The sequence below is a fragment of the Ambystoma mexicanum genome, chromosome 3p, assembly GCF_040938575.1.
Source record: "Ambystoma mexicanum isolate Mex_15411 chromosome 3p, UKY_AmexF1_1, whole genome shotgun sequence".
NCBI classification, from domain to species: Eukaryota; Metazoa; Chordata; class Amphibia; order Caudata; family Ambystomatidae; genus Ambystoma; species Ambystoma mexicanum.
In genome coordinates this window covers 896,778,377-896,802,679 of record NC_090925.1, presented here as the reverse complement: position 1 = coordinate 896,802,679, position 24,303 = coordinate 896,778,377, and positions in this window count along the sequence as shown.

Sequence of the window (24,303 nt, the reverse complement as noted above, 5' to 3'; positions counted from 1 at the left end):
GAATAATTAGCACAAAGATTAAATCAAGAAGAGATTACTCTCCTAGAGTATGACACCTGAAATGTACATCGCAGAAGAAAGTGATCACTTCTCGATGTGTCATAAATCCAGAAATCACGGCACACATTAGACATAAATTGGCTAGCAAAAATATAAGCAATTGTAGAAGTCATCATTCCTGATCTCCAGGTTTTCCCCAATTGATTACATTCTTTATATCACCCATTGAAACATACAAATGTCCATGCTTTCATAATATTCATCCAACGCAAAGCATTTGTTTTCACCCTGTTATTACATTTATCCTTCCAAAGTGACCCAGCCTCCAGATCACCATCACAATAACAGTTAGATCTCCCGCAATTACATTCGTTCCACCCAACTCACCAAACCACATATTCAGAATTTCCTCAACTCCATCAACAATACCCGCTGCATATTCAAAACTGTGATTCCAGTATATATTTATCATCAGCAGGTCTTTATACAAAACTCCATGTCCATTAGTATGAGAAATAGCAATTGGCAGGATACCAGGGTGGTCAGATTTTATTTGCTTGACTTTCCAATCAATATCTTTCTTAACAGCAGTAACCAAAGCCCCATTGGCCTGCCCTTAGGGCCTTGTACTGCAGGCTGAATGACGATATCATAACCGTCAAAGAAGAGGGTCTCCTTCAGCCAAACCTCTTGGAGATTTATGATATGAAAATGTCCCAGCAGATCCAAGTCCTTATTCTGCATCAAGGGGTGGATATATCCCCTTGTATTCCAGGAGACCACACCAGTGCTCTGGACCCATGGCTAAAAACGGATACCCCTTTTAGTGCAATCCCCAGCTAAACAACCTGTCAACCAATCCAATGCAGCCCCTCCCCTCTGCAATCTGCACCAGTGGATCTCTCCATAAGAACAGTCCTCATTTGTTTCTGCCTAGACGGCCCAATTTCTTCCCCATTATCATTATCTACATTATCACCCTTACCAGTCATTGTGGGGACGATCCATTTATTAATATTATAGCCCATCATCTGAAGTGCTTCTTCTTCCCAAAGCAGCAGATTAGCAACATGTTTTGACTTTATATATAAGAGTACAATATCTATTTTTATAATCAACTGGAAAGTCCACTAGCACAATATCGTTGGAGTATATGCTCCTCAGAGGGGGGATACTTGAACAGAGGTCTAAAACATTGCACAGTTCAAAACTATAACTTCTTTGGAGGCTAAACTAGTTCCAAACGCAGCATAACAGAGTCACACTCCTGCCTCAATGGAGAGTACTCATTGATGAACGTCTTCTGGTAAGGAATACACATTTTGTTTTTTTAAATCAACCATTTTGGGCTGACACTATTGTGTGAAACACCAATGGCTTGGCCAACATGGCCGCTAGATCGAGACCTCAGTCAATAATGGTGAAGTGTCCTTTTCCACTGGTGATTGGATCTCATCAGGAACCGAATCCCCTTCAACCGCAGGATAATCAGAGAGATTCACAAGATCATCGATCAATTCAGATACAACTGTCTTCTGGAGGTAGCGGAGAACGGAACCCTGCTCCACCAACAAACCATTTCCTCTACTACCCGAGTTTGTCGAGTTTGTCGGGATCCCCTTAACACTTTTTACTTCTAGATTTTTCAATTGTTTTCATTTTCTTTCACATTTGCACCATCTTGGGAAGTAAATAGTTGAAACATTAACTTCCTTAAGAATCTCCTCTAACCGCATTTATTTTCCTGATTTTAGTAGATTTCTGATTTTTAGATTTCTTTATCTGATGGGCCGTGGACTATTGACAGGTGTTTAGCGGGGGAACCCCAATAAGTAACATTTTTTTAAAAAACGGAACAAAATTGCATGCCCAAAATGAAGTAGTTCAAAACACGTAGACCATTTTTTGGCCTGTTGGGCCGTTTGTTGAAATTAAAACCTGTTTATTATATGTTGTGTTTTATATCATGATTAAAGGAGAGTACATCTTGTAGTTTATTTCTGTGAATGGGAAGCCTGTGTGATGTTTTCACCTGTTCTTTTGTCGAGGGTCTTTTTATCTACATTCTTATACGCAGTGCGTCATCTTTTAGTATGCCTGTGTGTCCCCGTTATTTTGACCTGTAGTTTTATATTGTTAGGTTGTTCATCTCATCTGGCAATATCTTTGCCTTCGCTTCAACCAAAAGGTGCAGAATGATGTCACTGTGGATCTATTGCAAATGCACACATATATCAATCCATCTTTTTAATGAATCTCTCGAGTTTGGCTGGTCCCATTTTTTGACATTTGCGCAGCATGCGCACGGTCAAGGAAAGAGCTAGGTTTATGGCAAACATTTTTAAAATCAAAGCCGTCGATTTTGTGATATTTGTCCCAAAACATGTTTTTTGTGGGTCTATAGAAATTCAATTGCAAAAAAAAACACATTTTGTTTAAGATGACATTTGTTTATGAAACTTCACACGTTTGGGCATGTGGGTTTGTGCAGATTACACCATATCAGTTGGTTGATAACATTTAGTAACATTTCACGCAGTAAGTCAAATGTTACTGCAGGAAAACATGTTTTGCCCTTTTTCTAGGTAAAATATTAATTAACCTTAAACTGCATGTGTCAACTGGGGCTCTGTAATGCATACATGCTAGCCTTGCAAAATGTTCAAATAAAGAGGGTTGTTGGCATAGCTCAAAGACTACACAGATAGCAGTCAACTGAAAAGAACAAGAGAAAGGTACTCAATGAGTGACATCCTGCATAAATATTCTTTTAAAAGCATTGAAGTAATCATCAGTCATCTTTGCCATACTGCAGCAACTAGTACAAAGTAACAAGAATAGTTACCCAAAGATGTGTGTGCATGCGGAGGTGGACATGTGCAGAGGTATGCGTACACACAGAGGTGTGCAGTCATACAAAGATGTGTGTGCATGTGATGAAGAGTATGCACAGAGAGGTGTGTGTGTGTGTGTGTGTGTGTGTGTGTGTGTGTGTGTGTGTGTGTGTGTGTGTGTGTGTGTGTGTGTGTGTGTGTGTGTGTGTGTGTGTGTGTGTGAGAGAGAGAGAGAGAGAGAGATCATGCATGGAAATATACACATGCACACTGGAAATACATTTGTGCGTACATGCAGGGCTGTGTGTAGGCGTGTGTGAGAAGGGGTATGTACACATAAACATGTACACACATAATAATAATAATAATAATAATAATAATAATAATAATAATACATGTCTCTAAGCACAAACAAACAACCACATGCATGCACATTCACAAATGTGTGTGCGTGTATGCTTTTGTAGAAATAGGTGTTCGCATGCAGAGGTGCACACTCAATGGCTGTGTGTGTGTGTGTTTCTAGGTGCTTTGCGATAGGAGCATTCCCAAACCACAAGGAAGATTCCTGTGCCCCTAGATAGAGTTCTGATTGCTCTTAGTGTGCATTGGGAGAGGGTGCTTGTGAATGTGCAATTGCTATGACTGAGTGGCTTAGATATTTGTTTTGCATTGTTAATGGTGGAAAGTAGAATGTTGAATAGTACTTAAGGTCCAGACACCATGAATATTGGAAGTAATACAGCAAATACACAGTGCACCATCCCCATAGACCCGCTCAAGACACATATATTACAGTGCAGTTACCACCATGAAATACCACAGACTAGAAGTTATAGATGACATCAACCAGATGCAAATATCAAAGATTAGCCCACCCATTAGCACAGTTCAAATATTACTGACGAGCCTGCACAGGAGCAAGAACCCTTCCAGGTACAATTGTTGAAGGGCAAATATCACAGTGTAACTATCGCAGACCACTCCAGGAGGGGCAAATATAATAGTGCAAATAGCTCACTGCAAATACCAAGAGACAAACACCACAGTGGGAATATCACTGAGCTAAGAGCAAATGTAATAGATGACCCCCATTAGGAACAAATACCCCAGATGAACCCACCTAAGAGCAAATATCACACTGCAAGTAAACGGAATGAGAGCAAACCTGGACCAAACCCCACTTACTAACAAGTATAAAAGTTAAACAATACAAAGTAATGTCATGCTCTTTGGGGGCGATGTCGTTAACCTGATCGTTGGCCTGGCACATGTAGATATGGGGTGCAGTAGAGCAGGATTCAAGCAATCCTGTCAAACAGGCAAACAGACACCACATTATCTGTCTTTTCTAGCTGCCCACACAAGGCTGCTCTCTGGATTTCAGCTGTATGAGGGGGAATGAGTAGCACGACCACAGCACGTATGCATGGCGGTTGGGATGGCACTAGGGTGGCCAGGAAGGGCTTGGGAGGAAATCCAGCGTATGGGCTGCTGCTTGGATGAGTGTCAAGGTTAGGAAAACATAAAGAATGTACCAGCATTGGCAGAGGGACAGCGCATCCTGTGCTGCAATGTCTTGCCCGGGGTCAATTGAGGGAAATGGGGTTTGGCTGAGCCCTGCTTACAAGTGTCTATGGTGATCTGGGTCATGTGACTGTACAGTGGACCAATGGTGGAAGAGAGGGCACAAGAGATTCTGGGAAGGGAGTGGGAGGACATCTAGTGTGCGAGATGGGAGGTGGTGAGCATCAAGGGGCAGCAAAATATGAAAAAAGTGATAGGTCTCAGAAGGGTATCAGCACGACCTTCACTGCAGTGTTTTGCTACTTGGCAAGTGGGGAGGTTTGGATGGGGGTGGTTTGCAATGGAACATGCCACTCTAACATGTCCAATGGTAGCAGAGAGAACTCAGTTAATGCTGGGAAGGGCTGGGGAGGAAATACAGTAGATGGGCAAGTCATCAAGGTGTGCTTGTGCAGAGGTGTGTGCATCTGGTGTGTGTGTGTGTGTGCACATGCAGGGTACGTATATGTGTACATATGCAATGTGTGTGCACTTGCATGCTAGTGTGCCTATGCTCTTGCAGGTGTTTGTGCATATGGAGGTGGCTGCATGTTTGTGTGCTGTGGTGTGTATGTCTATGTGCATGTATGCATGAAGGTATGTGCACATGCAGAGTTTTTAATGCATACAAGGTTGTAGATGTGCACATGCAGAGGTGTGTGAGAGTGGAGGTATATGAGTGACATGTCTGCAGATGTAGGTTTATGTGTGTGTATGTACAAACAGTATTGTATTCATGAATGTTGGTGTGTGTTGCCCCACAACACACAGATACATACACTGACATGTTCATACACACACTTGCAAACAGTTATGCATCTTCATGTATGCACATACACCTTGGTGTGAAGACTGTACTTCACACGCATGCACACACACACCATACAGACATCTCCAAACATACACACTGTGACAAAATCACATATGAGGCTAAGGAATGAGTCCTTGGAGACCCTAAGGGCCAAGGACCACCGCCTGCAATGCACTACTGTCCCTCAAGGCAGTCTACAGAGATTCTCTCAGGGCCTGAACCTAATTCCTATCCTTCTGAATCTTGCCCAATCTCCCTGAAAATGCCCATGGCAACCCAAACATGAGCTGTTTTTGAATTCAGGAGCTGTGGAAATGTTCCTCTTGTGAGTGCAGGCTCGCGGGACTCTGTGAGACACATTTAACAACCATTAAGAAACTTTTGAGCCTTCAGCATGTGGATCGGTAGCCTGCCCAGAGTGTGATGAGGTGCACAAGTGATAGTTTACTTACGGGATCATAAATCAAAAAGCGTGGTCCTGGTTGACACCCACCTACTACAAATTACACACGCATGGTCCCAATGGCGGGACAGAGAGAAATATGAAAGAGACCCCAAGAGGAGCGATACAGCGGAAGTGAGGAGTTGGTTGAGGAACTTTGACAGAGGTGAGAGGATAGCGAAACATAGGAACAAGGAGGGAAAATAGTGAGTGATGTTTGGAAGAGCTAGGGGTGAGGAAGATGGAGAGACAGAGAGGAGAGCAGGAGCAGGGTGTTAGAAAGAGAGGTAGGAAAAGAGAGATAGGAGGGAGAAAGAGGAATCGAGAGAAATGGGAGAGGAGGAGGAATGAAGAAAAGATGAAAAGAACATGAGGTCAGGCAAACCATCAAAATATATAGAGGGAGGATGAGGAGGCGAAGCATCATAACAGAGAGAAAGGAGGAGAAGCACAACATAAAGAGAGCATGGGGAGAAATCATAGAAGAAAAGGAAACATCACAAGAGACTGAGAGACAGAGAGCAAGAGAGAGAGAGAGAGAGAGACCAAGAGAGAGAGAGAGAGCAAGTGAGAGAGAAAGAGCGAGAAGGACAAACATCACGGTGGAGAGACAGAGGCAGGAAGGAGAACCATCAGAGCATAGGAAGAGAACAGAGGGAACATTGAGATGTAGAGAGATGAGAGAAGGGGTGAAATATCAATGGGAGAAAGATGAGTAGAGAGAACAGCCGTACCTGTGAGGGGCGAGTGTGAGACCGCTGGAGCAAGAAGAAGAGTAAAATGGGGCAAAGAAGAGGAAAGAGGATGTTAGGAGGAAGGGAAGAAGGGGCGCATTTTAGAAGAAGGGGGCCAGAAGGGCACTTGAGAGCTGGTGAAGATGGGGCTAGTCTACAGCCATTCACCAAGTTGCTGATGATAACTTCAGTGTTTAAAAAAAGAAATTGTGCAGGATAGCACTCCACTAAAGGCATTGCCCTCTTGACCACACAACGCTATGCCATGGGGCTAAAAAAAACACACCTATAAATTGGATGTCCAAGTGGGGGCGGATTAGGAGTACGGATCTCATGGGACTTGGCAACTTGCACTGGACCTTGCCTGCTTGAGTAGACGACTGAAGCCTTTCTAAGGTAGGCGAAAATAATGTGTGGAAAAAAGGCATTCCTGTGATATGCAAATGCACAGTGACTATGCAAAACACTGGGCCTCAGACACATTTAGAGGTAATACGTGTAAACAAAATTGAGGTGTAAGCACTCAAGCTCGATTTTTTAATTAACATACCAGCTCTAATTTCCAATTAAAATAATTTAAAACAGATTTTACTCAAGAAATAGTTAAACCACTTGAGTCTTTTCTTAAAGTGCAGAAATGCTTGCTATTGAAGTGTGGGGCAGGGGGGCCGCTGTTGCACACGACCGAAGATGGCTGCCTAAGTTTGGAGCTCCGTATCCCATGACCATCGCATGGCTTAATACTCGATTTACAAGGTGCACAGAATTACGAAATTGGGCTGCATGATACACCCTCAAACTCGGCAAACTTACCGTGCCGCCTCTTGGCCTACACTCAGCTGTGTGCCTATTGCCGCTGCCAACTTGACCCGCTCCATCGGCCCGCGGCGGATGCCACGCAGCGGCTACTTGAGATGTCCGACCTTATATCCAGCTGCCAAGGGGGGCAATTTCTCCTGGGGTGATCTGGCCCCCTTTGGCGACCGACTGTGCCGGCTCCCTGTAAGCCCGATCTGCCTCGACTTCAGGAGGCCTCAAATACGCGGCTGCCGTGGCCATGAGGAAGGAGCCGCTGACGTAAACACCAGTGAGCCGACATGAGGGGCTGCATTCTCCCTGCTCCGGAGTGTAATCTGCTGGATCTGCTGTGTAGGGTGTGCATGCCGGATAATACCTTGAGTGACTGTTGCCCCCCAGACGACTCCCACCCAATCCTGGGGCTGCGCTGAGGATAAGTGCCCTCCCTACTTTACCACTCTTCTGCTGCGGCCTTTGGGCATGCCCGGGTGCTTGCTGGCCCCCTGGAGTTGATATCATCTGCCTGCGGTGCCGCATCCCCCTTTGCGCTGCTGGGCCGGTGACGTTCCTGATACTGAGCCTCACATACTGAAGGGCCCTTGCACACTACACAGGAGACTGGAGTATACATTGGAGTATAAGACTGCTGTAACTGCGGGGCAATCCTGGCATTCATACCCTTCCATTCTAGTACTTTATTCTGGTGATCCCCACTATACACAGTCTCAAGTCTTAATTCTCTCCTGCGGCTCTGCTACATAACCCTTGCTGCTTTGATCTGACTCTGCGCTGTACCGACATGGCTAAGGGAGCAGGGAAGAAACAGAGCTCAATGAAGATGTATGCCAAGGCTACACCCAAGGCTGCGGAGGGGGTGGATGGTGCCACGGGGGCTCTCCTGACGCCGGATGAGCCCAGCAAACATACACCAAACTGGACAACATGAGTGGCACGATTAGCTACTTAAAGCACTGTATGTCTGCATTAGAGAAGTGGAGACTAGAGTATATCGATGGCTGCATGGACGATTTTGTCGAACTCTGCTATCCTAGCTGGATACCCCTAAATTATCACCACAATTCACAATAGAATGTGCCCATCGCACACTCGCCCCTAAGCCTAAACCCGGGGCACTGCCGACCAATAATCGCCCATGTACTCGATTACTGGGGCAATTACCGGGACAGAGACGAACTGTTGCGGGCTCCGAGTGCCAAGGGAAAATTACTATTGGGCTCCAGCAGGGTCCACCTGTACCCCAACTTCTCAATTGCTGTGCAGGAAGAGCACAAATCCTTCATGGCCACAAAAAGGAGGCTTCGAGACTTAAGGGTTAAATACGCAATGGTATACCCTGCCAAGTTGAGGATCAAACAGGGCATTAATGTATACTTCTTCACCATTCCCGAAGAGGCCATGAAATTCCTATATGACCACTTCACATGATATGCCGAGACTAAATGGTCCGGATGCTTTGTTGCCCTAGTCATCTGGTCCCTATTGCGACACTGACTATGGTCAAATTGTATTGTGTATTGATATCGCAGACCTCCTGATAGGTGTTACGCTCACCTGGTATACACAGGGATGCCACCCAGCCGGGTTACTCGCTGGTATACTTCTCAGCTTTGCCCAGATGTGGTCGGCGGGGAAGGTTCTGCCTGAAAATACAGGAGGGCTCTGTTCCACACTGACCGACTGGGGTAAGTATCCTCCCTTCACCCCCGTATGATTTCAGTCCTTCTGGCACCCTCTCCTCACCTTGTGGTAGAATTAGGCATGCTCTCCGTCCTGCCTTCTTTGCAGAGGCGCGTTGTCTTTCATGGGTGAGTGCGGTCCAGTTACTTCACTGACGCCGGCCCGTTTGATATTGTTCAGGTAGGTCTTTAGTTTAGTTGCTATCCTGTATGCCTTTCTTTGTTTAAAATGTCTATTTTTTCTCCCTTAGGTATGCGGAGATTCAGGGCGGCGAATTGGCTTGGTTGAGCCCCACTGGTAAATGATGGCGCATTAAGAGCGATATGATGCGGTAAGTAAGCGCTAGGCGCAGCGCTGCAAAGTCTTGCCTTTGCTAACCTGTGTTTTCCTTCCTTGTAGGTTGCGGTGTTCTTCAGCGCGAGTGGAATGTCCGGAGTGGTGCCAGCCGAGAGGCGACCAGCCAGGTAAGCCTTTTGAGCAGTTCCTAATTTGTAAATGTCTCTACTGCTTTCTTTAATGTTGCCTCTATCTTCCTCTTTCAGGTCGTTCTGTCCGGGAGGCGTGCAGATTCGAGGAAGCTGTTCTCAGTAGCTGCGAGTGTTTAAAGATGAAGCCTGCAGGTAAGATGCTGCTGCTAATGATGTTCCTTTTGTCTCCTTGCAGGTTCTGCTTCTCCGAGGTTCGAGGGAATAGCTGGACACGGTGAGCGTCACATTGCAAGCTGCAAAGTAACGCGAAGCGTGTTGTCTTGCTCGGGTGTGGTTTAAATAGCCCCAACAAAATAGTCCAGGTAAAGTAGTCCCTAGGCTACCACACCCAAAACACTAGACCGCATAGCTTGGTTCTTAGGTACCAAGTTATGTGGATGCCTCCATGTTGGCTGACAATACAATAAAGTAGTTCCCAAGTTTTTCATGGTGTATGAGCCTGGCGCCATAGGCGCCAGGACTGGCCCCATGAGGGCTTTTGAAGAGGATTCCAGGCTCTAGAGGCCCGAGTCCTGACTCCACCTGGCCAATGGGTTTGCCAGAGGGGGTTTTGGGCGAGGGTCATGACAGCACTCCCCCCTAAGGCCCCTCCCATGGTGTTCCTTCTGTCTGGCCCAGGTTTGGTTTGGTTGGGAAGTTCCGATGGAATATCCTGATTAGACGTGGTGCGTGGATATTCTCACTGGGCTCCCAGGATCTATCTTGTGCTCCAAATCCTTTCCAATCGACGAGATAATAGAGCTTGGTCCTAGAGTATTTAGAGTCCAAGATATCTTTGACTTCGAATTCTGGTTCTCCGTCAACAAGTATGGGCTTAGGTGGTGTCCCAATCCGTGTGCCGGGTTGCATTGGTTTCAGGAGGGACACATGGAATACCGGCTGGATGTGTAGATTAGGTGGTAAATCCAGTTTCACGTCTGCTGGGTTGATAATTGCCTTAATGGAATAGGGTCCTAAGAATCTGGGATGAAAGGTCTGGATTTCCTTGATGGGTACGAATTTAGCGGCTAACCAAACTTTGTCTCCTACTTCATAATCAGGGGCCTTTTTCTGGTGTTGGTCGGCGAATCTCTTTTGTTTTTCTTTGGCATGAATAAGGTGTTCCTTTGCCCTTTTGAAAGCATGAGTAATGGTTGTGTGTAGAGCCTTTACCACTGGCATTTCCAAGCTGGCTGGAAGGTCTAGTTCAGCGGTACGTGGATGTCTGCCATAAAGGGTATAGAAGGGCGTTTGTCACATGCTTGAATGCCAAGAATTGTTATATGCATATTCGGCTATCCATAGTAGGTCTTTCCAATTCCTTTGTTCGTGATGCAGCATGCACCGTAAATATTGCTCGAGTGTCTGATTGGTTCTCTCGGTTTGGCCGTCCGTTTGGGGGTGATGACTGGTAGATAGCGGAACGTCGATCTGCGCCATTGCACAACATTTCTTCTAGAAGTTTGAAACAAACTGGCTCCCTCGATCAGAGACCAGAAATGAAGGGAAGCCATGTAGCTTAACCACGCCCTCCAGGAACACTTTTGCTAAAGTGGCTGCATCTGGGAGGCCTTTGAGAGGAATAAAATGGGCCATCTTTGAGAATAAATCCACAACTACAAGGATGGTGTTGAACCCTTGGCTTGGAGGTAGATCAGTGATGAAGTCAAGGGAAAGAGTGTGCCATGGAACTGGAGGAATGTCCAATGGTTGTAGGAGAGCAGATGGTTTTTGTTTCTGTGATTTATTTTGTGCGCAGACACCGCAGGACTGAATATACTGAATGATGTCTTTACGCCAGGTAGGCCACAAAAGTTCTCTTTCACCTTAGCTAGGGTTTTGGCGATCCCAGGATGCCCTTCGATCAGTGAATCGTGATAGTTTGAAATAATATGCTGTTGTAATTCCTTCTTGGGTACATATAGGCGATCACTAAAAAAGGGTAGATGGTCCTTGATGGTATATTGTTCTCCTTAAGTTTGCCATTTGAGGTAGGCATCAGGATGCATTGTCCGTTGGATTTCTTTTCGTAGTTCTGCTTGTGTTAAGGCTGTCGTGATACCCAAGAGTTTGTCTTCAGGTATAATAGGTACTGGGTCTGGAGTTGTATATACTATTTCATCTATGCCCATGTGAGATAAGGCATCTGCCTTTCTGTTTCTGACTCCTGGTTGAAATGTGATTACATAATCATATTCGGCAAAGAACAGGGCCCACCGTAATTGGCGCGAGGACTGGGCCTTGGCTGTTTTGAGATATTTCAGGTTTCGGTGGTCTGTGCTGACTGTAATGGTCTATCTGGCACCCAGAAGGTTGTGCCTCCAGGCTTTAAAGGCGGATTTGATAGCCAGGAGTTCCTTTTCCGTGATGGCATAATTCATCTCTGGAGGTGAGAACTTTTTCGACCAGAAGGCCACAGGATGCTGCTGGCCGGTTTCCGGGTCCCTCTGTGAAATGACAGCCCCCATTGCGAGACTGGACACATCAGTTTCAACGACATAAGGGAGGTCTGGACGAGGATGTTGCAGGATTGGAGCGGAGGTAAACCTTTGTTTAAGTTCCTGAAAGGCTTTTTCTATCCAAGCAAACTTTTTATTCTTTTTTCGTAATAGTACTGTGATTGGGTGCACAACCTGAGAGAAGTCTGGGATGAACCGGCAGTAGAAGTTCGCAAAGCCCAGCATGCTTTGTACCCCTTTCAGAGACGTTGGTGAAGGCCATTTCAAAATGGCATCTACCTTGTGCACGTCCATTGTGATGCCTCCTGGAGTAAGGATAAAACTAAGAAATTCTACTTCGGTGACGTGAAAAATGCATTTTTCAAGCTTTGCAAACAAGCGATGTTGACGGAGCTTGGTGAGGACTGAACGAACGTGTCTGACATGATCTTGTTCCGAGGCTGAGTATACTAAGATGTCGTCTATGTACACTAAGGCGCACACATCAATTAATTCCCTTAAGACGTCATTCATGAAATATCGGAATGCCGCAGGAGCGTTGCATAACCCGAAGGGCATGACTTGATATTCAATCAAGCCGTACTTAGTTCGGAAAGCGGTTTTCCATTTATCTCCTTTTCTGGCTCGGAACAGGTGGTACGCTCCTCGAAGGTCTAATTTGGTATAAATCTGGGCATCTTTAACTTGGTCTAGCATCTCAGGGATAAGTGGCAACGGGTAGCGGTTCTTCACAGTGATCTGGTTCAATGCGCGGTAGTCAATACAGGTTCTCAAGTCTCCTTCCTTTTTCGGTACGAAGAACAAAGGACTGGCTGCGGGGGACTTTGAAGGACGGATAAATCCGTTTGCAAGGTAATGGTCTAAATAGGATTTCAAATGAGGGTTTTCTAGTTCTGTGAGAGCGTATATCCTGCCGCAAGGGATTTGCGCACCAGGAACAAGGTCGATGTGACAGTCATAGGGCCTGTGCGGCGGCAATGTATTGGCTTGGTCCTTTCGGAAAACATCCTGGAAATTATGATATTCACTTGGCAAGGTATTAGTTGCTCCCAGGGTTGATACTGTCGCTCGGGAGTCATGGGGATACAGATGTCGGGTTTCTCCTCTTGGTAATAGCAGGCAGGGGAGCAGTCACCGCCAGTCTATCAAAGGGTTGTGAGCAACCAACCATGGCATCCCTAGTATTAGCCTGAACTGAAGTGCCTTGATGAGATCGAATGAAATAGACTCCCGATGTCCGTCCTGGCACAGTAAGGTTACCCTGGCTGTGCATTGGGTTACTGGTCCGGAAGCGATTTCTGTCCCATCCACGGTGGTTACCTTGTCCATAGTTGGCTTACAACACAAAGGAAGCCCCATCACTGCTGCCTGTTCTTGATCAATATAATTTCCAACTGCTCCGCTATCGATGTATGCTTCAACGGCATGCATTCTTGACGACTGTTGGTGGTTAATTAAGATCACTGGTATTGCAAAGTGCGAGGTCAGCAACTCTTTCTACTCACTCGACAAACTGACCTCTACTTTTGGTCGAGCTTGGTAGTTTTCTGATTCCTTAGCTTCATCCTTCTCTGTGGCCCCGACTGTTCTTCTTGGGGGTTTTACTGGACAGACCTTCAGGAAATGTCCTGGTTTCCCACAATACAAACAAAGCTGTTGTTGTCTTTTTTTGTCCCGCTCTTGTTTTGTTATTGGAGGCCGTATCACTCCAATCTGCATGGGTTCTACAGCATTTTCAGGTACACGGGGTGTGTTTTCCCTTGGTCGAACATACACGGTCCGAGGGTCCATCTTAGACCGGTCTGCCTTTCGGTCCTGCAACCGATAGTCTACCTGCACAACCAGATTTATGAATTCTGCACAGTCTCTGGGTGGATCAACCACCTGGGCTAAGACGTCCTTTAATTCGCCTTGTAAGCCTCGATGGAATAAAGTGGTTCTTTTGTTTTCTGGCCACCTAGCTTCGGCAACCAGTCTGTTGAAGGTAGCAATGTACGTTAAGAAGTTCTGATTCCCCTGTCGGAGGGAAAAGAGTTCATTGTCTACTGCTTGTTCCTGGGTATGGCGAGCAAAAAGTTTTTCCATTTCTCTCTGGAACCCCCCAAAGCCATGTAATAGCGGATCGTCATGGGTTACCAACAGCACCGACCAATCTGCTGCACTACCACTCAGGTATGATAAGACAAAAGCTACCTGAGCTTGTTCGTTTGGAAATGCTCCAGGCCTACAAAGAAAATGAAGGCGGCACTGATTGATGAATGCCTCATACTTCCGTGGGCCGCCTGAGAACCTTTCTGGTGGTGCCAGGGGCACTGTTCCAGGTAACGTGATCTGTACCGGAGTGGGAGGTATGGCAGGGTTTTGCATCGTTGGATTGCTTCCAGGTAGAGGAGTCTGTCCTGCCTGTGATTGCAAGTATTGCCTGCTAATCTCTTCAGTGCGGTCTTTGGTCACTATTAGGTCTCTCCAGAGGGCATTAGTCTCTTGTCGGGCAGAATGAACCTCAGCACAATGCTCTCCTAGTAATTGGGCCAATTGGTCCATTTATGTTGTCTCCATGGCGCCCAGGTGGATTTGTTATGGTAGGCTTTGCGTTCTGTTATGCTCACCTGGTATGCACAGGGACGCCACCCAGCCGGGTTACTAGCTGGTATACTTCTCAGCTTTGCCCAGATGTGGTCTGCGGGGAAGGTTCTGCCTGAAAATACAGGAGGACTGTGTTCAAGACTGACCGACTGGGGTAAGTATCCTCCCTCCACCCCCATATCATTTCAGTCCTTCTGTTGCCCTCTCCTCACCTTGTGATAGAATTAGGCGTGCTCTCCGTCCTGCCTTCTTTGCAATGCCGCGTTGTCTGTCATGGGCGAGTGCGGTCCAGTTACTTCACTGACGCCGGCCCATTTGATATTGTTCAGGTAGGTCTTATTGCTGTTCTTTAGTTTTGTTGCTATCGTGCATGCCTTTCTTTCTTTATAATGTCTCTTTTTTCTCCCTTAGGTATGCAGAGCTTCAGTGCGGCGAACTGGCTTGGTTGAGCCCCGCTGGTAAATGATGGCGCATTAAGAGAGCTATGATGCGGTAAGTAAGCGCTATGCGCAGCACTGCAAAGTCTTGCCTTTGCTAACCTGTGTTTTCCTTCCTTGTAGGTCGCTGTGTTCTTCAGCACGAGTGAAATGTCAGGAGTGGTGCCAGCCGGGAGGTGACCAGCCAGGTAAGCCTTTTGAGCAGTTTGTAATTTGTAAATGTCTCTACTGCTTTCTTTAATGTTGCCTCTATCTTCCTCTTTCAGGATGTTCTGTCCGGGAGGTGTGCAGATTCGAGGAAGCTGTTCTCAGTAGCTGCAAGTGTTTAAAGATGAAGACTGCAGGTAAGATGCTGCTGCTAATGATGTTCCTTTTGTCTCCTTGCAGGTTCTGCTTCTCCGAGGTTCGAGGGAATAGCTGGACACGGTGAGCGTCACATTGCAAGCTGCAAAGTAACGCGAAGCATGTTGTCTTGCTCGGGTGTGGTTTAAATAGCCCCAACAAAATAGTCCAGGTAAAGTAGTCCCTAGGTTACCACACCCAAAACACTAGACCGCATAGCTTGGTTCTTAGGAACCAAGCCATGTGGATGCCTCCATGTTGGCTGACAATACAATAAAGTAGTTCCCAAGCACATTGTTTTTCATGGTGTATGAGCCTGGCGCCATAGGCGCCAGGACTGGCCCCATGAGGGCTTTTGAAGAGGATGCTAGGCTCTAGAGGCCCGAGTTCTGACTCCACCTGGCCAATGGGTTTGCCAGAGGGGGTTTTGGGCGAGGGTCATTACAATAGGTCCGCCAACACTGTCTACTTCTAATGAAGCTTACTTTAGAAACGTGCACCTGCAATTTGTTTCATATATTGAATGTATATGGCACAGAAACGGCACTCCTCGACCTTAAAAACCAAATGGATGCCATCATTGGCAATGGAAACCTAGCTATCTTACTTCTCCTAGACCTCTCTGCAGCCTTTGATTTAGTGAACCACACAATTCTGTGTTGCCACCTAGCTAGCGCCGCCCAATTCTCCTCAAAAGCCATTACCTGGATAGATTCTTTCCTCTCAGAACGCACAATGAGAGTCTTCTCCAACACTCCAAAAGCTGCCCCAGCCCCACATCTGTGCGGCGTGCCCCAAGGATCCTGTGTGTCAACCACCCTGTACAATATTTTTACCATGCCCTTGTTCGACCGCCTAGATGAACTTGGAGTGTCCTACACTAATTATGCGGATGACATACAGATCCTACTGCACCTCTCAGGAGACTACGAGAAAGACTCCACCAAACTCAACAACATCTATCAGATGATCCAAACGTGGATGGCTCAACATGAACTTTGTCTAAATGACGATAAAACGGAGTTACTACTGGTTGGCCCACCAAACGTGCCTTAGAAAACTTGACCCTAAATACAAAACCTTCACAATAGATGGGAACACTATCACCGTCTCGAAAAAGGTAAAAACCTTGGGAGTGTATCTGGGCTCCTCACTAAACCTATTGAGGCAAGTCAACGCAACTATCTCATCAGCGGCCTATATGTCCAAGCTCATCAATGCATGTAGACCTTAACCCTCACCAGACAGCTTCATGACCCTAGGTAGAGCCCTCATCCTGTCCAAACTCGACTATTGCAATGTCCTCCTGGTTGGCGCCTCGACCAGTAACATCAAAAAACTTCAGGTCACACAAAATAATGCCCTTCAAGCTGCCTTAAATATCCCCAGGAGAGAGCACACCTTTGAAACGAGATGCAAAGCACACTGGCTGCCGGTCCATGACATAATTACATTCAATACTATGGTGATTACTCATAAATGCCTCACCTCACCAACCTGCTCACACCAACCCAAACAACTAAACCCACAAGCGCCTCCATGGCCTATCTCCTCACTGTGCCCAAATTCAAATGAACCAAAGCAGCGGGACGCGGTTTCCCAATAGTAGCGGCAAAAGACTGGAATACCCTCCCACTAGCCATCAGATCTGACCCATCCCATTCTTAATTCCGCAGAAAACTTAAAACCTAGCTCCTCACATTCAAACAGTAGCACTCTCTACTCCCACTACTGAATTAAGCACTAGAACTACCAAACTGTAAATTGTATACTGCAAATTGTATATACTGTACATTTTGTAAATTGTATTACTGTATTTGGTCGCCTCTATGCAACCTATGTAAAATGTCTTCCCTCTACTTGGCCGGCGCCCAGATACCTATGGGTTAAGCGTGCTTTACAAATGCTAAATAAAAATAAAATAAAAAATGTTAAAGCCGTGTTGATACCTGGGCTACTGTCTGTCGGATAGCCCCCCATGCGATGCCTCAAACGTTATTGGGTTGTTGGGGAGGAGTATTCATTCCTCTGATTGGGAGAGGCGTGGGGGTGGGAGAGGCGTGGGGGTGGGGGTTGGTAATTTCGGGATAGTTATGGAAAATGTGCTTCACGTGTGTGTTATTGATACTGGAAGTCAGTGCTCTTTGGTGATAATTCCAACAAAATGCTCGATTTGGGCACAGGCCCTATGTTGTGTACCACCCTCATGGTGACTGATACCCTTTGGTGTGTGAGTTGGAATGTGCAGGGATTGGGTAACCCAGTGAAAATGTTAAGGTTCCAACTACATGTTGAGTGACACAAGGCACATGTTCTGTTTTTACAAGAAACACAAGCCTTGGCAGAAGGATGCGAGAGATTTCCTAGAAACTGGTGCAAAAAACGGTCCTACACGACATACTCTACCCAATGCAGAGGAGTTGTGACCCTCATCCACAAGTCAATACAATACACTCACAAAATAGTACACCTGGACCCGCTCGGACAATATGTTTTACTGTATGGTGTTTACATGGTCAAGAAATAGCGTTAATGAACATACATGGTCCGAACATTGATGATCCCGATTTGTATGCACAGGTAATAGACCTATTGGCGTCATATCCCCTAGTGCCTATCATCTCGGGAGGTGACTTTAATACAATCATGGATACGTTTCTTGACAGATCTGGGAGTAAAGCCCGACAATTGACCAAAGCTGCCCGTATGATACAAGAATGTTTGACCGATCTGGGGGTTGTGGATGCTTGGAGACTGTTTAACCCAACATCCAATATGTACTCATTCTATGTCACAGTGCATGACTCCCACCTGCATGTCAAGCTTGAGCGGCATGCGGCCAGTACTCGGGACATACGCTCATTGGTTTTACCGCCGCTATGGAGAGACCCCGGGATTGTTGACCCTGTCAGCATGACAGCTTTAGCATGGGGGTAAGATATGAAAACTGCTAGATACCGCCCCCTGCCCGTTTCAATGGTCGAACTTCCGTTATGGAACTTCCTCCTGACATTTCCTAGGCTAAGCAAGGATGTGGTGCGCAAGTGGGCGACAGATGGATGTACCACTCTGAAAGACGTCTATGGTATGGGCTCCTTTATTGCACTACATGATTTACATGATCTCCCACAGACGCAACCCTCACGATGGCTGCAATATGCTGGGCTCCACCGTGCGGTAAGGAGTGCTTGGTAGGGATTTCCTGTACTGCCCCCAGATGAACCATTACTCCTTATCATGGAGGGAACTTCATCTTGCGGAGGTGTGGTCAGAATATCCAACCTGCTGCAGATATGCAGCAACAAGCCCTTAGTTAAGCTCTGCGACACCTAGACTAGATATTTTGGTTCAGACATCACTGACAAGCCCTGGGATGCTATGTGTTTACGGACTTGCACTGTGTCATTTAACTCCAGATTTCGTCTAATACAGTTTAAACTTCTACACAGATTTCACTACACTCCTGCCGGACTGCACCTCTTCTCACCCACTCATTCTCCCCTCTGTCCAAGATGCAACTCGGACCAGGCGGGGTACCTTCATATGATATACAACTTCCTGAGGCTGAGAGATTTTTGGGTTGGAGTTTGTTATACTATGGGCCTCATTACACGGTAGGTGCTAGAAAACGGGATTTACCGGCATGGCGCTATTAGCGTGTCCGCCCTCACAGGAGACCGCCAATAGCGCACCATTACGAGTAAGCGGACACGCGCATAGGGCCATGCCGGTAAATGACCCTACCGCCATGCCGCAAAAGCACCTTACCGGGCCCGCCCAAAGTGCTGATAGCACCTCCGCCCTCACTGTACATGCTATTAGCGGTCACCGCTATTAGCGGTGACCGCTATTAGCATCGACCGTTAAATAGCGGAAGCGGAAATAGCGCCATCGCACCGGAACGGGAAAGAGCACGGCGGCCATCTTTAAAAACACAATCCATTGCCATCCTCTGCCCCCTGGACCATATTGGAGTAGTGAGCTGTGTGAAATCAACCGTGACACCTGCATCATGCCCAAGGCCCTGAAGAAAACCTGTGACAGGCAGCGGAAGGAAAAGTATACCAACGAGGAACTGGTCATGTTGACACAGACCCTTGCAGAGCATGCAGAGGTAGTCTTTGCAAATGATATGCGCCGCGCCACCTTGCTCAAGAAGAAAGCCATCTGGGAGGAGGTGGCAGTCAAAGTCAGTGCCGTGGGCACCAGCACGCGCACTGTGCGCGAATGCAGGAAGAGGTGGGACGACCTCAGGCTGCGGGTGAGGGGCATCCTGGCGGAGAACCACCGCATTGCCACTGCTGGCGGAGATGGCTCCCCAATACGCCTGAAGGAATGGGAGGAGACATGCGCCAACATGATTGCCACTGAGAGCATCGAGGGAGTGGGCAGCATGGAGGTCAGCGTGGCTACCACTTCCGATGCAGGTGAGTGTACACATGACAGGATGCGGTGTGAATGCACAGTCACCCCCATATGTGAGCCCAGACCCCACTCATGCATGGACACACATCCACACATGCACCCATCCATCACCATGTCAGTGTCAGACCCAAACACACACACATGCACACATCACCAGAGACAAGTCCCAAACTCAACCATGCATGGATGAGGCACTGAACTGGCACATCACCTGCATCCACAACTGCTAAGTTCCAATGTCCACAACTGCATCATTCCTGTAATTTACATTGAGTATATTGAAACGCAACCAATGCCATCCCCCTTCTCGTCCCTGACAGGCTCACATACAGATGGGGAGGATGCTGCTGATACATCAAAGGCACCACCTACATCAAAGAGGCCAAGGGCACAGGAGCCAGAGGAAACCCTTGCAACAGCCAGGGGCAAGGGTGGAAGGCCACACCTGAAGAGTGGCAGCCTACGTCATAGTGCCACTGCCAGGGCAGCAGTAGCTGCACCACCAACTGTGGCCCCACCACCGGAGGCAAACCCACTGTCACCAATGCCAGACACCCAGGGCCCACCATCAGCTGCGGCAAGCTCTGCTGGTGAGGCAGCCACCACTGGCCCCCAGTCCGATCCAGAGGACACCCTCCTCCAGCACATGGAGATGCACACCCCAAGCCCCCCAGGAAGCCCAGAGCCCGTGGCATCCCAGACCCCTGGTTCTGATGGGACTTACGAGGACACCAACCCTGCAATAATGTCACCCATGCTAACATCACCTGTTGCATTGGAGCCATCTGAGGGCACGGCATCCAATGCACGGTCACCCGGCACTGATCACCAATTCACCGCCATCCTGCAGCGCCAACAGGAGCTGACCGTGCTGGTTGGCCAGCATGTTGCTGAGGCTGCCAATCTCACCGAGAAGATAGTCCAGACGGCGAGGCACTCCACTGAGCGCATGGACGCCAACACGGACAGGATATGCAATGAAATTGCAAGTCTTAGGGAGGTGCTTGTCCGCATGGCAGACACAATGGACCGCCACTTTCACCCACAAGGCCAGTCTGCCCCATCCTCGACTTCTGGGTCGACTCAAACAAGCCCCCTCAGGCGCTCGATGCGAACCACCAGGCGCACGTCTAGCAACCCTCAAGACCCTTCCAAGGACAATTGCAATTAGGGGGTTAATGGGGATACCCCGGTGTGCATTGGCCATGGCAGAAATGGCAGAGACATGAGGGACTGTTGTGGGGGGTGGTGGGAAGGGTGTTATGGGTCTGTTGTGGGGGGGTGGGAAGGGTGTTATGGGTCTGTTGTGGGGGGGTGGGAAGGGTGTTATGGGTCTGTTGTCGGGGTGGGTGGGAAGGGTGTTATGGGTCTGTTGGGGGGGGAGGGTGGTGGGATGTTGTGGGGCTTGCACTTCTTCACCTTTATGTTAGTCAATACACTGGTTTCTGATGAAAACACAGCCTTGGATATCTTCATTGTGTGTGTGTGTACTTCATTGGCGACAGGGTCCATTGCGTGCTCTGAGACATACACCAGTGCATTCCTCCCCATATCCATGTGACAGTACGAAAACATTTTCCGCAGATTGATTGCCTGATCAGATGCTGTCTCACAGCACGTGCCTCCTGGCCATCCCCTCTTGCAACGCCTGCATCCCCTTCACCTCCGTCCACATCAACACCATCATCCTCATCATGTGCTTCTATCCCATCGTCAGGGGGCAGTGGGCTATTCCGTCTGTCACACATATTGTGCAGCATGACACATGCCATGGTGATCTTGCCCACCTTCTCATGTCCATACAGGTGAGCAGCACCAGACCTGGTAATGCACATTGAACGTGACTTCAAGTGTCCAAAGGTCTACTCAGTCACGATGCGGGTATGGGTATGTGCATTATTGATTACCTCCTCGTGCCTGTTCTGTGGTCTCCGTACAGGTGTGAGGAGCCAGGTTTTCAGGGGATAGGCCGCATCACCTGTATGGGGGGATGAATGGGGTCCTGTTACTGTTCACCTCAAGGGCGGCCTGTTCACATCACACAAATTGACATAGCATTGTGATGCAAGTGCTGATATGAGCGCATACATGCAGATGGTCTGTGTGACAGCAACGTGCAAGTGTGTGGCCGACCCTGCAAGTAGAAATGGCACAATAATGCCTACAACAGTAGTTTTCACATGTCCTGGGTGTGGCCCGGTCTTAGGTGTCCCTGGGCCAGGCAAATTTTGTAGCACGCTGCTTGTGTACTGACATTCTGACACCAATGTTGCCATGCTGTGAAGCATCACATCCGTGGTGCTATAGGTGTGTGGTTCAGTGCCATGTCTAGGGGTGTTCCCTTTGCGTGCATTCAAGGGTACATTGCTGGGTTGATGCTGTGATGCGCTGATTCTGTATTACCATCTTGACGCCATGTTGATGATGTGTGTAATATGTGGCGTGGCATGATGTGCAATGGGGATGGATGTGTAAAATTTTGCAGCCTGCATTGTTCTCATAGTCGTGCACCATCAAATTGCATGTGGATGCTTCTCAGGTACATTGTGGCCTTCCCTGAAGGACATTGGCGTACATCTGTATGTCCATTTTCCCTACGGACGCCAGTCAACACCCAGTTGGAGTATGTATCTTCCCCCCCTATTCACACCCAGTTGGAGTATGTATCCCCCCCCATTCACACCCAGTTGGAGTATGTATCTCTCCCCCCAAAATCACGCTGCCATGTGCTTGCCCTGCTACTCACAAAGTTGCCACGTACGTTGTCCGGTGTGTGGCTCCATGTAGCGTGGCATACTTGAGTCCCGCAGAACCATGGAATCATGTGTTGATCCTGGGAATCTGGCACAGCAATGTGTGATTATCTTGCTGGCGTCACATACCATTTGGGCATTGATAGAGTGGAATTGCTTCCTGTTTCGGTACACTGCTTCATTGTGATGTGGGACCACCAATTCCGCATGGGTACAGTCGATGGCCCCGATGCAACTTGGAATGCCTGCCAGTGAATAGAAGCCAACTTTTGTGTTTGCAATCTCCTGGCCAGTCTGTGGCATGGATATGTGTTCAGGTGCATGCTTCAGGAGTGCATCGAGTACCTGGTCCAGCGTGTGTGAGGATACTGGTTGCGAGATGCCATGCATCTGTCCCACTGTATGCTGATGGGTGCCTGTGGGCACACTCACCACCTTAAGTAGCGGGGGGATGGCAGTTCTGAAGTCTATGAGGCTTGCAATGTCGTTGTGGATCATGTCCACGATGCTGGTGATGGGAGCCCTGTCCAGATGGTACAGGGTGTGTATCTGCTCAGGGGTCAGGTTGAATGGGCTGGCTCTGGTCCTGGGTACTGGTGGGTGCCTCTGTGGTATTATTAGGTGCCGTTGTGGTGCCTGCTGTGCCTGTCTTGCCCTCCTCCTACTCCTCCTCCTCCTCCTCCTGCGTCTCCTTTGTGCTGCCTGTTGTTGTGGCAGCTGCGCTGCAATGAGGTCCTGCAGGCCATGTAATGCTGCCAGTATCGGTACCATCTTGGTGTGGGGAGGGGTGTGGGAAGGGGTGTGGTGTGCTCCTTTTGAGCTGCCACAGTCTCCATTGCCTTCACCTGTGCTGATTTGGTCCACCTGTGGCAGGTGGGTACACTGCCCATTTCCCTTAACGGGTGGTCCGCGATGCCGGTATTTGCACCATGGCGGTATGGGGTTTGGGGGGATTTACCATGCCGCTATTTGCATGTGCACTGGCCTTGTGATGCTGTGCTAATAGCGGCATGGCGTAATTAACGGAATGGAGGGTCGCGCGCACGCGGCGTGCCCGCTATTAGTGGCACCGTAATTAGCGGTGCCGCTATTAGCGGTGTGCGGGGTCGTGATCCACATAGGAATTTAACATTACCGGTAAATCATTACCGGTAACGTTAAATCAATATTGCCTTCCGTGTAATGAGGCCCTATGTCTACGATGTTGGATTGTACTATTGAACCTAACCCTATGGCCTGCTTATTCCATCAATTTGAGTTACTCCATCAAGGTTTCCACAGACTGGCTATCCTGTGTATGCTGCCGTTGTATATTGTTGCTGTGGTTAAAGCCTGCTAGCCCGTCTGTAATGCACTGGCTGCGGGCTGTGACATGGGCCTCTGCTCAGGAAGAGCTGTGGTCCTCAGCGCAACCGCCATGCTCTAGGCCAGTCAACATTTAGTCTCCTTTCCGCAATTACTTGCTGTCACTGAATGGAAGTGAAACAGAGGACGAGGGCTCAATAGACTGCTTGATTTTCTTCTTTGTACCGATTGGAAATATTACAGTTTATATTTTGGTTTCTGCCCACATTTCTTTTTGTAATATTCATTGCCAGAACTGTAAACACACCTACTGATAGAAATTATCGCACTAATTAACGCTGCTATTCTTACTTCTTGTTGTAATGTCAAGCACACAATAAATACAGTTTTTTTTTTAAAGTGACAAGTGCATGTGCTAATGTAAAAATCAAAGTGTCAAGTGCATTCAGTGCTTGAAGTCTATTGGAACAAAACCTCAGTATTCAAAAATCCTTAATGTTCACAAAGCTCCAATTGTTCATTATAAAGATGTCTGTAAAATAGGACAAGGAACACCAATATGGTATTAATTGAACGGGGCAACGTGCTGGTCTTGGAAGCAAGACCACACAGAGCAACAGAGGTTTGAATCCTGGATCCGCCCTTA